The sequence below is a fragment of the Callithrix jacchus genome, chromosome 18, assembly GCF_049354715.1.
Source record: "Callithrix jacchus isolate 240 chromosome 18, calJac240_pri, whole genome shotgun sequence".
NCBI lineage: Eukaryota > Metazoa > Chordata > Mammalia > Primates > Cebidae > Callithrix > Callithrix jacchus.
This window is the reverse complement of record NC_133519.1, coordinates 49096735-49114051: the sequence shown is the minus strand read 5'-3', so window position 1 is coordinate 49114051 and position 17317 is coordinate 49096735. Positions and strand designations below refer to the sequence as shown.

The following is a 17317-nucleotide window of genomic DNA, read 5'->3' as shown; positions in this document are numbered from 1 at the left end:
GGTAGTATTTATATAGATGGTTTCAAAAATATTGGTAATACACTAATTTTGATGGTAAAAATATTAGGTAATGAAGATATGTGCTCATTTTAACATACTCCCTTTTAAAAACTGTTGTCAATGCAAGATATCTTCATTACCAATTGATATCTAATACATCATTGATTGGATTGACGCTTATTTAATAGAGATAATAGAAAACAAGACTTTTAATAGAAATAAATGTCCACTTTAACTGCTTTCTATTAAAGAGTATGTCGTTTTTTATTAAAGTTAACAATTATTTAAAATAGCCTAATATGATTTCTTAATAAAGACTAAAATGGTATATATATAAGAAAGTAACTATCAACTAAAGAAGATATGCTACTGTGAAGAGGAGCTAAAGTAACATTATTTAGCTCATGAGGTGACGTAAGTTCAGTCATGTAAAGTCACTAGCTAGCAGGGTTGCCAATAGTTTCACACATTTTCTTTGTCAAATATATTTATGTGACAGGTCCCTAATTTCATGAATAAAATGCTATGAACATTTGTATGTAGCATGCTATAAAAACAACATCAATTTGCCTGCCACTATTTTTAGTATTCGACATAGTAACAGTGACTTGAATATGGGTATAAATTCTGCACATCACCAAAGCAGTGAAGCACTCAATAAATTCAAAACGCAAGTTATCAGCTGACACCTATCCTGTCTTTGGTCGGTGTTCTCGTCCTGTCTAGAGTACTTTCAGGCATCATCATAATAAATATGGAATATCACAATATTATTAGGACAGCGTTTGTTTTTTAAATATATTTCAGCAGGAGCATTCTGTTGTGAACTTTTGTCCTGAACACCTGTGTTCCTGTAAATTGCTATGCTATTAGACTTCATTTATCAATTCCCATAAATATATCTGTATCTAGATAAATTATTTACTCTTTTGTTATTAACCCATTATGGTTACCAAGAATTAATTGAGTTTCCTCTATAAATAACTCTTCGTTAATCAATATATGCTTATTAAGAGCAAAGCTCTATGTCTGACTCTGGCAAAGATGACCGATGACTTTTAGGAGCTTATGTTTCCATACAGAAACAAACCATGTCACTCGCAAACATATACACTAAAAGAAACGGTATCCTATCTGTCATAAGATTAATGTGATGTGTAATAGTAAGTGTAACAGCATTTAAGAACACCGAAAGGAGGGAGCTAATGCATTTATGATATAATCAGACAGAAACTAAGTAGACTACGGAGGCAGACACACTACCTCTCTAGGAATACTCTGGAAATAGGAATGTGACTGGATCTTAGAGCAGGTCAATATTCTTTTGTATTTTGGTGAGGGTGGTGAAAAGAAAAATAGAAAATATCTGGGAGTCAAAAAAGAAGCCACATTTATTATACATAAAGATTTTTTTTCTCCCTCAAGTGAATACATCTCACTGTTACATAGTACATGGAGAGGATATACAGTATTTTTTAAATGGCTAGAACAGTTTTGTGGAGTTAACATTAAAGGGCACAAATTGAAAAGGGCACAGAATTAAATGATGAGTTAATGCAGTTTCACCCTGACAGATGGTGTGCAGAATCAGTACAGACTGTAATTGTATGTAACAGCAGACCACCACAGCTAAAGTTGAACTTGTCAGGTCCTCACAGGAAAAACAGATGTTTTGTTGGTTTCATAATCCCAGTCTATTATCCAGTTGGAACAGCTATAGCTAATGGCTTTTTATTCATGTTCTTTCTCTGACATCCAAATAGGGTATTTTTTTGCTTATGCAACAAGGCACATAGATGGAATGAAGAAAAATAGCATGGGTCGATCTGTTTACTCTTATAACTAAAAAAGTTTGCTCTTAGATCCATAATAACTATAAATTCTGAAATATTAAATGTTGGCAAAATGCCCAGTTAAATATTAGCATTTACAGCTGTAAATAAATGATTTACATATTTTTCTGCTATGCATAATTTGTTCAAATAAATCATGATGTGAAGTAATTTTTGACAGATTTTTAAACTTCACAAAAGAAAATTTAGTAATTTCTATGTATTTCATTCATGCTACATGCTTTAGAATATATACAACAATACATGCATTTTCACTATTATAATTTAGTTGGAGTAAAATAATGTGTTCAGGTATTTAAAATTTTTTAAAGTAATGTATAAATAAAAAATTTACCTTTACATGAATAGAGACAAAAATATAATGTAGGAGGCAATAAAGTGACACAACTATGTGTAAAGGCAGTAAGTACAGCTAATTAAAAAGAAAGGAAATTGTAAATTTGAAGGGTATGCTTGAGAATGAAGACTTAAGTAAGATTTGACGGGCTGAGAGTAGAGGAAAAGGTATTTACTGTGACAGAATATTGCAGTGGTTTGAATGATGGGGTCCCCTTCAAAATTCTTGTTGAAACTCCATCCCCAATGCAACAGCATTAAAAGGTGTGACCTTTGGGAGGTGATTTAATTATGAGGTCTCCACTCAGTTCCCACGAATGGAATTAACACCCATTTAAGAGGAGGGCTTGAGGTTAAAAGGAGCACTCTCCTGCTCTTTATAGCCTTTCTCCCTGTGAGGACATAGGCTTCCCCTGTGGAAGATGCAGCAATAAGGCAACATATTGGAAGCAAAGACTGGACCCTTACCAGACACTAATCCTACCAGCAATTTTTCTTGGGTTTTCAGTCTCCAGAAATGTGAGAAATAAATTTCTGTTATTTGTAAATTTTTCAGGCTGTGCTATTTTGTTATAACACGAATTAATATAGAAATAGTTTTCATTTGACAATTACCATTTATTGGAGGAAGATAAGGGCAGGTCCCCTTTGAAACCCCACCTCTAAGAGGAAGACAGTTTAGAACCTGAAAGCCAAACTACAGATAAAATGCATGTACCAGATTGAGAACCTGCCTTCTTGTTTGACACACTTTCTTTGATTGGTCCCCACCTTCACCTATTTTATATATACCTGCACTTCCCGAAATGTTTTCTGATACTGTCATAGCCAGCTTTGAGTAGTGTCTTTGCTTTAATCTTTTTTGCATGCTCACAAACCAATCAGCACTCATTTCCTTATTCTGAGCCCATAAAAGCCCCAAACTCAGCCACACTGGGAAAGAAATCACCCGACTGTGTGGGTGGGAGAGCAACCCCCACATCCCCTCCCTGTTGAGAGCTGTTCTGTGGCTCAATAAAATCCTTCTCCACCCTTTCTCACACTTTGAGATGTCACTGTATCCTCATTCTTCTTGAATGTGGGTACAAACTATAACTCAGGCTGGCTGAGTGGGTGGGGCACCTCCAGCAGTAGGCCTGAGGCCAAGCAAGGCCGGGGCAGGGTTAGGGGGCATTGCCAGCCATGGAGCGCCCCAGAGTGGTTGAGAAAAATCCTGTGTTATTTTCTGGGTGCTTTGTCTGGGAGCTGAGAAATGATGAGCAAATGTGGCATCTTCCTTCTTCTTCCATGCTCATGATAGCACCTATCTTTTCCTCTACAATATTGGGGGTGATGTTGCGAACCACGGTGATATTATTGAGCAGAATGAGCATTTGACCAGCCATTAGAGATGTGCAATCAGAACAGTGCACTTTGCATGTATTAGAAGCAGAAAGGACATAGCGAATAAAAGTTGGTTGTTGTTGAAGGAATTAATCTGCATGGAGTAAGAGGCTTTTTCCCCTAGGCACCTACCCCTCCCCTGCACTTAAGCTGTTTTTTTTTTTTTCTTTTCTTTTTTCTCTTTTTCTCCACCATTTCAGGTGTTAACACAACCCCGCAAATACAGAGAGGTTTTCTATGGGGAGATACTGTTTCACATTGGAAGGCCTCTTACTGGTCCAGGACCCCAATTCATGGGTCTCCCTTTTCTCTCCCTTTTATTTGAGGAGATCTCAGTTCCGCAGCTTCAACACAGCATTTGGCTTATGATAAGAAGGGTCACCTGGGATTTAATTTAATGAATCTCTACACCCTGCTGAGACACGCCTTTGTCCCAAACTCAATTCCAAGCTTCTATGGCTTTAGCCCTAGAAAGGAAAATTGGGTTGAGGGATCCAGAGGCAGATGACAATGGAAGTCAAGGGGTACAGCACAGGTGAGCATGACTGATTCTTGCTGATTACAGTCCTCCTTCCATCATTTCATGGGTGGAGGTTATGCCTGTGCCCATGGCATAAATATGGTTACTGACACTGAGGAAGGAGACCCAGGCATCTGGGATCACCTCCCCCTTGACCTCCACACTGCATTTCAGTAGAAGAAAAGGCTGGCCGACTGGCACCTCCTGAATCACTTTCCTGTAAATAGCTGGCATGGTGTGGGGGAATCTCTCCAGAAGACATTGTTTTTACTTAAACAAGATCAAACCCTCACCCTACTCCTCCATCGACCAAGACCCTTCCATATGTGATTTCTAAGGCTATATAAACCCAAGACACTTTAATATGTGATTTCTGAAACTGTAAACCCAAGATGCTTTCACTTGTAATTTCTAAGGCTGTGAACCTAAGATTCTTTGACGTGTATATCTGGAGTGTAAGCCTATATAAAGGCAGAGCTTCTCTTTGTTAGAGGAGCTTGGTCATTCAGACAAATTGTCACCTGGCTCCCCGCTGTAATAATAATAAACACCTCTTCCTTCCCAGTTAGGTGTTCTGTGCTTCAGCAGCAGGGGGTGTATGCCAGTGCAGAGGGGAGTGCAGATAATTCCTACCCCCAGGCCTCTTGGTAACATGGGTGGCACCCTGCTGAGGTTGCCAGGACTTGGGGATACAAAGGCAGAATAAAGGAGATGCCTTTTTTTCTCTTCCTCACACATCCTGGGTATTCACTGGGAAGCGGAAAGAATTAAGGGATGCCTTTTTACTCTCTTTCCAGATGAGTAACCAGCCACCTTCGGTCCGTACTTCTCTTTAAATACATCATGTATCCTGAATCACTGGGACTCCTTTAAAAAAAACAAAACAAAACAAAAAAAAAAACCATTTTTTCTGTTTTTTCCTCTGTCCTTTCTTCATGGATGGAGAATTGCAACTCTTTATCACAGGACACTTTCCTCAGGGAAAAGTTTCAGTTCCCCAAACTTTAAACTGCTTGGCTTAAAAAATAAATAAATAAAAATGCAAAATGGAGATCTCCTCTGTTTTGTTTTTCTTTTCTTTCTTTTCTTTTTTTCTTCAGGGATCTGTAGCAAAGTTTGTTATTAACCAGTTTGTAGGGCAGGCTTATGGGAGCCTAGGCCTATGTTCTGTTTTAAGGTCTTCCTTCTTATGCCAGAATCTCAAAAATCCTCTGTCCATTAATCAAAACTCTAGAGAGGATATAAACTGTGATTTTTACCATTCCTACATCCACTTTTCACAGAGAGAGTGAGGCAAAGTCAGACTGGTTAAAAAAAAAAACTTTACCCTTTTGCCACCAAGTCAGGCTTCTGGTTTCCTTTTTGACCCTTGGGTTCTTTTAAGGGGAAGCAGACAAAGAGGTTATTTGCATACTGTCATAGGGTCCTTCCTAAAGAGATTTGCTCAGTTCCATTGGTGATTTTTTCCCAGAACGTTTTTTTGAGGCTTGTTGGTTTTACCTGTGAGATTATTTCAGTAAATGTCAAAAGCCAGAAATATTGGCCACTTGGTTTGGCTAAACTTTGGTAATTAGGGATTTAAAAGGATTTTTTTGAAAGCGCGATATTGTTGAACATCAGCTTGATTCAAAGTGGATATCCAGGCCATAGATATATTTAAAACGTCTCTATATCTTTTCTCTTCTTAGATCTTGTTTTGCTGGAAAAGTATTTTTTCTTCTCAGTTAACTGAATTATTTTTCTCCATTTTGTCTTGCTGCTCTTAATGCATGCATGAAAGGCCCTAAGATAACTTCTTGGGATAAACAGAAAGGGCACCACAGATTCTATTTGGGAAAAAACAAACAAAGAAACAAACAAAACCTCTGTTTTCCTCGTGGAACCCCAGGAATTAAAAGCAGATAGATCCTTAAAAATCTATTTTTGTCTTCCAGACATATTTGCTTATTAGACTTTAGAAACTGCATATTTTTCTAGCTCTGTTTCTTGAAGGGTTTCACCCTGAGGCCGATAATCCCCTTAGGAGTTTGGCAGATGGAAAAAAACCTTAAAACTACTGAAACTTCTTCTGTCCATGTAGTTATATATGTGTTATGTTTGTGAGGCTTATGTTAAAAAAAGCTCTAATTAATTGGCTTAAAGATATGTAAGTGCTTACCTCAAATATTTTTAAGGAAAATAAAAGCTGTAATGTCTTTTAGTTCACATGTTTTAATCTTAAACAGTTTTATAGATTATTGGTAAAATACAAATGTCTTCAAAATGTAAACATGTGGTCTAAATTATGTTCATATGATATGTTTGCTAAATGCTTTAAGGTCATAAACTGCTTCTTTGACTTTTGAAGATTTTTCAACTTGCCTGCTTTACAGTTTGCCAAGGCCTGGGGACATAAAGAAATAACCATGCCCTTAACTATGCTTAAAAGACTCAGACCTTATCTGTGTCTAATACATAATTAAAATAACATACCAGGTTTTACATTAAAATTAAAAATTGGTAAGAGTCATCATTATAATCTGTAATAGAGACTGCTGAAAATAGATTTACATGAAAGATGTGTAAGGAGTAAAAGGTATTTTTAGTAAAAGATTATAAGAAAGGATGGAGTGTCCAAAAAAGGGGTACACCAAATTATTTGACATGTTAGTTACATGGAATCTAAAATAAAAATAATGATTAATTGTTTTCAGGTTACAGTTCAGTAAATACTATTAATAAATTTTCTAAAATGGTATGGGATTTCTAAAATTATGTCTGAATATGTGCTAACTTTCATAACTGAAGTTATGTTAAGTTACTGTAAACCACAAAAATAACCAAATGTCTTTGTCAATCATGTTTTTGAGTGTGACCACCCAAAAATATTTTGTTATTCACAGATAATCATTGTCTTGTTTTGATCTTTTTAAAAAGATGGTTTATAATCAGCTATAGGACTTTGACAGGTGCTCTTAAATGCAGATTCTGATGTCTTTGAAGATCGTGACATTGGAATAAACGAAAAATGTACAGGATTCATGAAGAGCTAAAATGCTCACGAATATCAAGCAGAACACTAGTTAACTAAATGGACGGAACTAACAGAAAACTGAAGTAATCTTTTTTACTTACTGTTTAAAACATTGCTGGTTCTTCTTTGTTTTTCAGAGTCAAGAAAATTTCTTTTATGCTGTCTACAGCTTTCAACAATTGAGCAAGGTATACTCCTGTGAACAAAATTTGCAGCATATTTGTTTCTTTTTCGCCTGGTTCCTCTAGAATTTGGAAACTATTTGTGAGTATTCTTAACTTATGGCAGTATAGTTATTTGCATTAGTGCAATAGAATCCATTTTATTTTGCAACAAGATGTAAGTGCAGAAACTGGTTCTTTTACCAAGGCTTTGATTGGAATGGTGTGCTTTCCTTTAGGGGATCAAGCCTGAATTGCAGAGTCAATAAAAACCCCTTGGGAAAACCAGCCTCATAACTTGCCTACACAGTCCCTGAACAGGATTCCTAACACATGGTAAGTAAAGAATGTCACTTTCTAGCAGGCTCAGGAGCCACATGCTATCTTGGGATCTCCAGAAGAGAGAAATTTACCCAACTCATAAGTGTTGGAGGATATAAATCCATGGCTAGGCTCGGCTTTAAAAGGTCTTATCTGAAATTCTTGTCAAGAGAGTTCCATCAAAGCCAATTTTAAAGGCCTATGTAAAAAATAATTATTTTTGCTGCACTTTATGCAAATAATTAGATTAAGTAAAAAACTAAAGTTTATTTTGCAAACCACTCAGTCCCAACATGATTTGTTTTTAACCAGAATAAAGACCAGAGAGAGAAAAATTAAGTTTCAAAACTTATTGTACACTTGTCATGAAATTCTAGTCTCTTTAGTTGTTGTTGTCTGCATTTGAAACTGAATGATATTCCTGTGAAGCAACCAGTGATCTCCAGCTGCAGCTCAGGAGAAAACCAATTAGGAAAGAGTAGGTATTTGTAAACTAGGTGAAGCGTGGGGATCAATCAGAGGAAAGCACACCAAATGAAAACACAGGTTCTCAGTCTAGTCTGTGGATCATACTTGTAGCACAGCTTTCAGGCTTTAAACTGTCTTCAGCTTGGAGGTAAGTTTCACCAAGGACCTGCCCCTATTTTCTTGGGTGTCCAACTGCCTTCTGTCACTGTCAATATTATGGAAGCATTTTTATTTCTAATTTGAAGCATGATACTAGTTACAGTTTAATTTTCTTGGCAATGTCTTTATCACCTTTTGGTATCTGTGCTATATGTTTCTCTTAAAATGAGTTGGAAAGTGTCTCTTAAATAAATTTCTCTGCAGTTTTTTTTTTAATATTAGTACTATTTCTTATGTAAATATTCAATAGAATTCACTTGCAAAGCAGTCTAAATTTTGATTTTGATTTTGGAAATGATTTTTACTATGAATTTAATAGATGCAGTGCTATTTATACATCTTAATTTCTGAGTCATATTTAGTTTGCTTTGTTCATCTGAAAAATATTATTGGCATAACATTTTTCCTAATAGTCCTTTGTTATACTTTCAATTTTTGTGGTTTGTAGAATTATTTCTGATTGTAATTAGTTTTCTCTCTCTCTCTCACTAAAAATTTATCAATTTTATTAAGCTTTTGGCTTTGTTTCTTTTCTCTATGAATTTATTTTGATTATATCATTGATTCTCTTTCTTACCTTTATTATTCCTTTCCTTAAGTTTTGGGTTAATTTTCTCTTTTTTCCCTACCTTCATGAGTTAGAATCTTTGATTATTCTTTTAAAATATATTTTGTTTTATCATGTAAGCATCTGAAGTACTTTATGTTATATTTTTGTAGTTTTCCATTTACAGTTACCCAATTCCTTGTGCTATCTGTTCTTTGGCCTAAAAATTATTTAAGTATATGTTGTTTATTTGCAAATACTTAACGTTTTCCTAGAATCTCATTGTTATTAAATTCTAATTTAATTACATTTCATCTGGATAACAGAATATAATCTGAGAATATTAAAATCCTGTGACATTTATCAAGATATTTTAATTTTTGGCCCAACAAATGGCCTAAGGTCTGGTTTAAATATTCATTAAGAAATGTTAGTTGATAATATTCTTTATAGTTTTATAGAATATGTTGTTTACTTGTGTAGTAACATACCTTTAGATTGAAATACTCAATTTTTTATTTGATGTCCTTAACAAACATATTTGAGTAAAATCAATTTTTTTCCTATCAAGTCTGTGTTCCTTTTCCTCTCTTACCACTTTTAGGTGTTTTAGTATTTCTTATGTGATTTTTTTCCTGTTCTTGGTTAAATTTCCCATAGGTTGGGTTCTCCCAAAATCATTTCTTGAGACTAGAATGTGTTAGGAGTTTATGTGGGAAATAATAAAGAAAAACTTGTAGGATAACAAAGAAGTGACACAGGAAGAGAAGAAAGTCAAAAAAAGGTGGGGCACTGTTACCGTGCATAGCACTGCTGAGGAGACTTGAACTGGGGACCTGTTGGAAATGCTGTTTAAAAATGCCTCCTAGTTTTGTCACTCAAAAGGCAAGATAACTGGTTCATTTGTTGACTGTTCTATTTGTTATTGATGAGTGAGAAGGATAGTTTGGCCAAAGAAAGTCTCAGGCAGAGATGCGAAGTAAAAACACTAACAACAATAGCAAAAAGGAACAATGGTGTGAACAGAAATACTGAATTCTAGGGAATATAACATCAACTGATAAGCCCCATGTTCTGCTTCTCTTCCTTTTCAGATCCCATAAAATTACAGAGATATAACTTACTAGAACCTGAAGCTAATCAATCTACTTACATCCTTCTCTATAATATAAAATGGCTTTACAAATGTTAGCTCCACACTATGTTCCAAATTATAGCATTATTGTGTATTTCAGCTCTGTCTCATTTTAACACATGAAGACATTATTATTGCCTATAGTTAATATCAATGCATATTTGTCCCATATTTACTTTTTAAATTCTTTAATCTTTATTTTTATTCAATTTACCATATCAGTCCCATTCCTTTCAACTTAGTGTATTCTTTATAATTTTGTTCTAAAATGTTGGTAGTAAAATTGTTCACTTTGGATTTCTTTCAGAAAAGTGTCTTTATTTCCCTCTCATTCTTAAAAGATATTTCCACTAGTAATTGAATTCTAGATTCACAGTGATTTTCTTTCAGCACATTGAAAATGTCTCTAATTTCTTTGGTTTTTCATTGTTGAGATAGAGAATCTATTGTTAGATAATTTGACCCTCCTTCATTTTTCCTCTAGAAAATTTTATAGTTTTCTCTTCCCTTTTATTGTCAGAGAGTTTCATTATGATGTCGTAGAAGTTTTCATCATAGTTTTTTTAATGCTGTTTTTCTGCCCTGCTAAAGATAATTTGAGCTTCATGGTTCTAAGAATTCTATTTTAGCAGTTCTTAAAACAGTTTTTGGCGTTTCTTTCATAATATTTTCCCTATCCAATTCTCCTATTCTAAAAGGGCATCGAAGCTGCAAGGTCTTAAAATACTTTCAAAGTTGTATTTCTATTATTTATTAATCTTTGCAACACAGATAACCAGAATAATCATGATTATTTAAATTGTTACCTTCTTGTGACTGTAATATTGACAGTGCTAGCTGTTTATTTGTATAGTTTGTTCTCTTTATCAGCAATAATAAAATACCATCATTTCTGTAAGATTTCCATGAAACGTCTGCTTGTAGATGTATTGCAGCTCCATTGTATGTTGTTTGTTTCTCTTCTCTTGCTGCTTTTAGGATCCTTGCTTTATCCTTGAATTTTGGCTATTTAATTATTAAAGGCCTTGAGGTAGTCATCTTTGAGTTAACTCTCTTTGGTGTTCTATAATGTTCCTCTACTTGAATATTAATATCTTCCTCCAGGTTTGTTAAGTTCTCTGCTATTATTCTTTTAAATAAACTTTCTTCTCCTATCTCTTTCTCTACCTCCTCTTTAGGACCAGTACCCCTTAGATTTGACCTTTGGACGGTATTATCTAGATCCCACAGTTTTTTCTTTTTCCTTTTGTCTCCTCTGACTGTTTTTTTTTTTTTTTAATAGCTTGTCTTCAAGCTCACTATTTCTTTTTTTCTGTTTAGTTCATTCTACTCTTTTTTTTTTTTTTTTTTTTTGAGATGGAATTTCGCTCTTTTCACCCAGGCTGGAGTGCAATGGCGCGATCTCGGCTCACGGCAACCTCCGCCGCCTCCTGGGTTCAGGCAATTCTCCTGCCTCAGCCTCCTGAGTAGCTGGGATTACAGGCACGCGCCACCATGCCCAGCTAATTTTTGTATTTTTAGTAGAGACAGGGTTTCACCATGTTGACCAGGATGGTCTCGATCTCTTGACCTCGTGATCCACCCGCCGCAGCCTCCCAAAGTGCTGGGATTACAGGCTTGAGCCACCGCACCCGGCCCATTCTACTCTTAAAGAACCCTGATGCATTCTTTATTATGCCAATTGCATTTCTGGCTTTAGAATTTCTGCTTGATCGTTTTTTAATAATTTCAATCTGTTAAATTTATCTGATACAATCCTGGATTTCTTGTTTGTGTTTTCTTGAATTTAGTCCAGTTTCCTCAACAGCGCTATTTTGAATTTTCTGTTTGAAAGGTTAGATCTCTCTGTTTCTCCAAGATTGGTCCCTGGTGCTGCCTTTAGTTAATCTGTTGACATCGTGCTTTCCTGGATGCTGTTGATGCCCTTGATGTTCTTCGGTGTCTGGGCATTGAAGAGTTAGATGTTTATGCTAGTCTTCACTGTCTGCGCCTATTTGTACTTGTTCTTGTGAAGTTTTTCAGCTATTTCATAGAACTTGATATTGTGATCTAAGCTGTACCTGCTTTAGGGGGCGCCCTAGGCTCGGTAATGCTGTTGTTCTTGCAGAGTTATAGAAGTACCACCTTGATGGTCCTGGAAATAAAGATAATGGAGAAATAAAAAAATTACTATAATCCTCAAACTGTCACCATGAATCTTTTTCTTTATAGTAACAAACTCTGAAAAGGGAGCTTAATTTTTAAGTGTACAATTACATACACATTTGAATAAAACGAATGGGAAAACCCTATGCAAATGATTTTGCTTCCACACCCATTTTTGTATTCTCTTTGAGTCTCCTTTGAATACTACTTTCCTGATAAATCCATGAAAAAAATTTGTATGTAATGTGAATTTCAGTGATGTGTACCATCCAGAGGTCCTTGCAAGTTTCAGATGGGTTTGGAGACCTTAAACAAGGGGCATCCAATCTTTTGGCTTCCCTGGGCCACATTGGCAGAATAATTCTTTTGGGCCACACGTAAAATATATTTATACTAATGATAGCCAATGAGCTAAAAAATATTTTAAAATTGCAAAAAAATCTTTATAATATTTTAAGAAAGTATATGAATTTGTGTTGGGCCACATTCAGAGCCATCCAGGGTTGCATGCAGCCTGCAATTTGCAGGTTGGATAAGCTTGAGATAAAGCATCAGTATTTTATACAGTAAATATCCCTGGCAATACTTTTAATCAAACGAGGTTAGAATAAACTTCCATGTCACCTCAATTCCTGATGGGAATGACTCAGTGATGAACTATGAAGGCCAACATTCCTGTTCTACAGGGTCAAGAGAGCCAAGTATGTCTGAATTCCATTTCTTCTTGCTGCATTTAGTCCCATTTTTCCTCCATGGGACCCATCAATATCTCCGTAAAGAAACTTAGAAATTGTCTCTAGTCCCAGAAAGAATAGAAATCTTATTCATCCGTTCCATGAGCATTCATTAAAATGCTATAAATATTTTCGATAGGGATATTAGACTGGCAAATCAGCAAATTATTTGAATACCACTCATCTGGATTTTTGCAAGGTATTTGGCAGTCACTCCTGACCTCTTTGGGATAACGACAGGATGATGACAGAGTTAGGGGCCCGTGTAACTGAACTGCTATTCCCAATATGTGTAACTTAGTAATGTGTAGTTCTGGCAGAAAATCTCTATCTGTAAGTTGTTCAATTGCTTAGTAATTATTCATTTATTTAAAACAATAGCCTGAGAATACATACTGAAAAACTAATCAAATTATTTGTAGACACAGGAAACACTTCAGAAGGTCAAGTCGACTTCTGAGATCATTTCAATGATAGAAAATGCAGTATTGTTCAATTTAGTATTAAATAGAAAACTGATAAATGAAAATAGCACTTAGGTATAAAGAAAGAATAAAAACTAAAGTTTCAACTGAGGAAATACAAGCTAAAGAATTAAGAACTTTAAGGATTATGTGCAATTTTCTAAACAGAGTACAAGCAGGAAGTTTTTGAAGTTGGGGAAAGATTTGACATTGGTAACTACCTGACTGGTTTGCTTGACCCCACAATTTGTAGAACTTTATGTTTCTGAGCATTTTCTGAGATGCTTCTTCAAAGCTTATTAACCTACACCTTCACAAGAAGCCCACTTTTATAAAGTTCTTCTTGAATAATATCTGAGTTTTCATATATTTAATTTTCTATAATTTTTTTAGCTCTTAAGGCCTTAGAGATATTTCTCTGTGGCTGAAATTTTTTTACTTGAAAGATTTTTTGTTGAAAACGTTTTGTATATTTCTTATGTATACATATGGAGTGCACATAAGATTAATTTTGTTTTACTTTTCTACATTTTTGCTTTCACTTTTAAAGTTTAGGATACATACAGTAAATGAAAAAAGAAGATATGAGAAAGTCCAAGTTCAAAGCAAGCTAGATATCTTCTCTTTCACAGGTTAATTTTTTTAAGTTTCATTTAATCCTAATTTTTTTTTTTTTTTGGAGATGGAGTTTCGCTCTTGTTACCCAGGCTGGAGTGCAATGGCGCGATCTCGGCTCACCGCAACCTCAGCCTCCTGGGTTCAGGCATTTCTCCTGCCTCAGCCTCCTGAGTAGCTGGGATTATAGTCACCCGCCACCGTGCCCAGCTAATTTTTTTTTTCTTTAGTAGAGACGGAGTTTCACCATGTTGACCAGGATGGTCTCGATCTCTTGACCTCGTGATCCACCCGCCTCGGCCTTCCAAAGCGCTGGGATTACAGGCTTGAGCCACCGCGCCTGGCCCAAAAATTATGTTTTGATAAACTTCTTTATTCTGAATTCATTCATCCTCTGCAAGTATGGAGTTTCTGCTATATACGGGTTGATTATCCCTAATAGGAGATCCACAATGCTCCAAAAGCTGAAATGTTTTGAGTGATGACATGACACCGTAAATGAAAAATTCCACACCTAACCTCATATCTTTGGTCCCAGTTAAAACATTGTTGTTTCATGTGCAGAATTATTTAAAATATGATTTAAAATTGCCATTAGGCTATGTGTTTATAAAAAAATAAATTTCATGTTTAGTCTTGGGTCCCGTTCCCAAGCTATCTCATTATGTATGTGCAAATGTTTTAACCTTTAAAAAAACCCAAAATGGTTCGGTTTCCAAGCATTTTAGGTAAGATACATTGAACTTGTATGAGACACTGTGTAAAGGAGAAGGAGACATTGACTCCAGGCTAAAACAACTCAAATTAATAGATGCATGTTAAATATCAAACACATTTGCAAGATGTTAAGATTTTACCTGAGTAAATGTTCAGTACAATTTAACAGTGGTGTGATGAGTCTGACAAATGGACTAGCATAATTGTTGTTCACATAAATAAATGTATAGCTTTCATCATAAAGCAAGTTGTTCCTATATGTGCTGCTCAGACAGCACCCAGAGTATTGGGTCAAAACTGGAATCTGTACTTTGAAACCCCAGTTGGCAAATACTTGTTTACCCCATTTTGGAAGGCATGATTTAAATAAAACCATACTGCATTCCTCCGATTTAGCAGTTTTAGTCTAGTATCATGTAGTGAAGAGTGAAAAGATAAACAGATAAGTAGAGTTTGATTCAATATTAACTGTGTTAAATAAAGGAAATCCCTTGTACATTGTGGTCCGCGTCACGATTATCCATGTAAGACGTTTATTAAGGGTGTTATAGAGGACAAAGAATATATGCCACTGTTAAGGGACAAGTTAGATAATTTTAAGACCTCTTCTCATTCCAGTTTTTTGTTTGTTTGTTTTTGAAAGTGTGTAAAGAGTGCGATGTGCTGTAGTGACTGAGGCATGGAAAGTCGATAAGAAATAGAAAGGCATCAGATAGAGAACTGGACTGCTGCATGATGTGAGGATAGGAAGAATTGGGATAGGCAGAGAGAGGAAAGACGGTCTTTGAAGGCAGGGCCTCTGCACAACGGAGTACATGGATGGAGTTAGAGCCAAACATTAAGAAAGAGAAGACATAAATACCAATGATGGAGTTTTGAAACAAATTTCAGTATTTACTGTTAACTCTAGGTGATAATTGTGCTTGGATATAGCAAAAGAGAAACACGATGACTGAATAATTTCTTGTGCAATCTAATTGACATGTTTTTGATTTGTTTTATTCTTTCAATATGTCTGTCCACATTATTTCCTAATTATATAGTTTTTGCGCTTTTTTTTTTTTTGGCTTACATTCTAGGAACTTGTTAGCTTTCTTTTTTCTCATTGTAAATTCAAATGGGAATTTACTTGTATAACATAATAAACAATGTCAGATCAGCCTGTTTGATCAAAATAGGTAAAAGTGAGTAATTTAATATAACAGGGCTGCCTTTGCCACGTTAGTAACCTGTTAAAACCTCTAACAGGGCTAATATCTATACCAGTTTTAAAATATTCCAGTAAAACTGTGTACTATTTCAAGCAACAGTGCATCGTAGAAAACACAGAACACGTGTACATAGATTCATGACACCGGTTCTGTTTCTCCAATTCCTCTCATTTTGTTCTCCTTCTGTGTTCTGAGCATAGGACAATATGGTAATGTTATGTCAGTTAGAAAGCCCTTCTCAAAACATTTGCAAATCTAAAAATACATGACCCGTAATATCAGAAGCTGATAAATGGCTCTTTGACAGAGGGACTATTTGTTCATTTGACAATTTTGAATAAGTATCTAGTCTGAAGGGGGGCAGGAAGTAATATTATACATCTAACAATATTTAATGAAGTCCAGTTAGGTTCAATAATATGTCAAGAAATGGAACTGCATATTGGTTTTATTTAAAGTCTCTCCAGTTTGCAGTACTCTGAATACTAAGATAGATGAGGTTGGAAGATATGTGTTATTCTTGTCTCCGGGGAAATTGCTTCACTTTACTTATAAGATGTATTGGTGTTTTCTACTTTTTTTCTTTTACTTTATTCCAACCGTCACAATAAAATATAATTGGATTTTAGACCCTGAAGCAGAATAGAAGTTTTGTGTTGTGTTTTTGTTATTTATACTAAACTTTTATTATATTTAAAAGAGTAAAACCACAAAGAAAAAAAATCTAAGAGAAAAACAAATATTTGTCTTGAAAGGAAACTCTCAAAGAAGGTGCAGTCTTTGATTTTTAAAGGTTTAAAACAAGCATTAATTAACATAGTTTCGGAGTTTGCCAATGATGTGCTTTCAAACAGGAGTTTAGGCTGGATTAGCATTATTTTGTCCCATGTTCAGAAAAATATACTTGCCAGTCATTTCAAAAAATTGAGAAAACTAAGGATTTGGATTTTAATCACTTTATTACCAACAGTTAAGAAAAAAATCAGAAACACTGGAAATCTATAAATATTTTAAAGAGTAGAAATTATAAACAGAGATAAAATTTTCTATGTACAAAATTGGAGGGTGGGGAAACAGTGTTTGGTTCAACAGATACTTATCAATCTTTAGCCATGTGCAAGGCACTGATCTAGTCTATGGAAATAAAGTAACAAATAAGATTGCTTGCTGGTACAGTTCAACATTCATCTTAGTTACAGATGCCTGTAACTGCCCGCTTTGTATCTTCACCAGGATATTTAATAGATAATTCTTTTTTTTTTTTTTTTTTTGAGACAGAGTTTTGCTCCTGTTACCCAGGCTGGAGTGCAATGGCGCAATCGCGGCTCACCACAACCTCCGCCTCCTGGGTTCAGGCAATTCTCCTGCCTCAGCCTCCTGAGTAGCTGGGATTACAGGCACGCGCCACCGTGCCCAGCTAACTTCTTGTATTTTTTTTTTTTTTCAAAGTAGAGTCGGGGTTTCACCATGTTGACCAGGATGATCTCGATCTCTTGACCTCGCGATCCACCCGCCTCCGCCTCCCAAAGTGCTGG

At 35.4% G+C, this 17317-nt stretch overlaps 1 long non-coding RNA gene across 2 annotated transcripts in view; it reads left to right on the top strand.

Moving 5' to 3' along the window:
• LOC108588964 (uncharacterized) overlaps positions 1-17317 on the top strand; it is a 380118-nt gene that overhangs the window by 129969 nt on the left and 232832 nt on the right. For both annotated transcript variants that reach the window (XR_008477613.2, XR_004736371.3), the window contains exons 2-3: positions 7243-7369; positions 7506-7602. This is a non-coding gene — a long non-coding RNA (uncharacterized LOC108588964). The remainder of the gene's footprint in view (positions 1-7242; positions 7370-7505; positions 7603-17317) is intronic.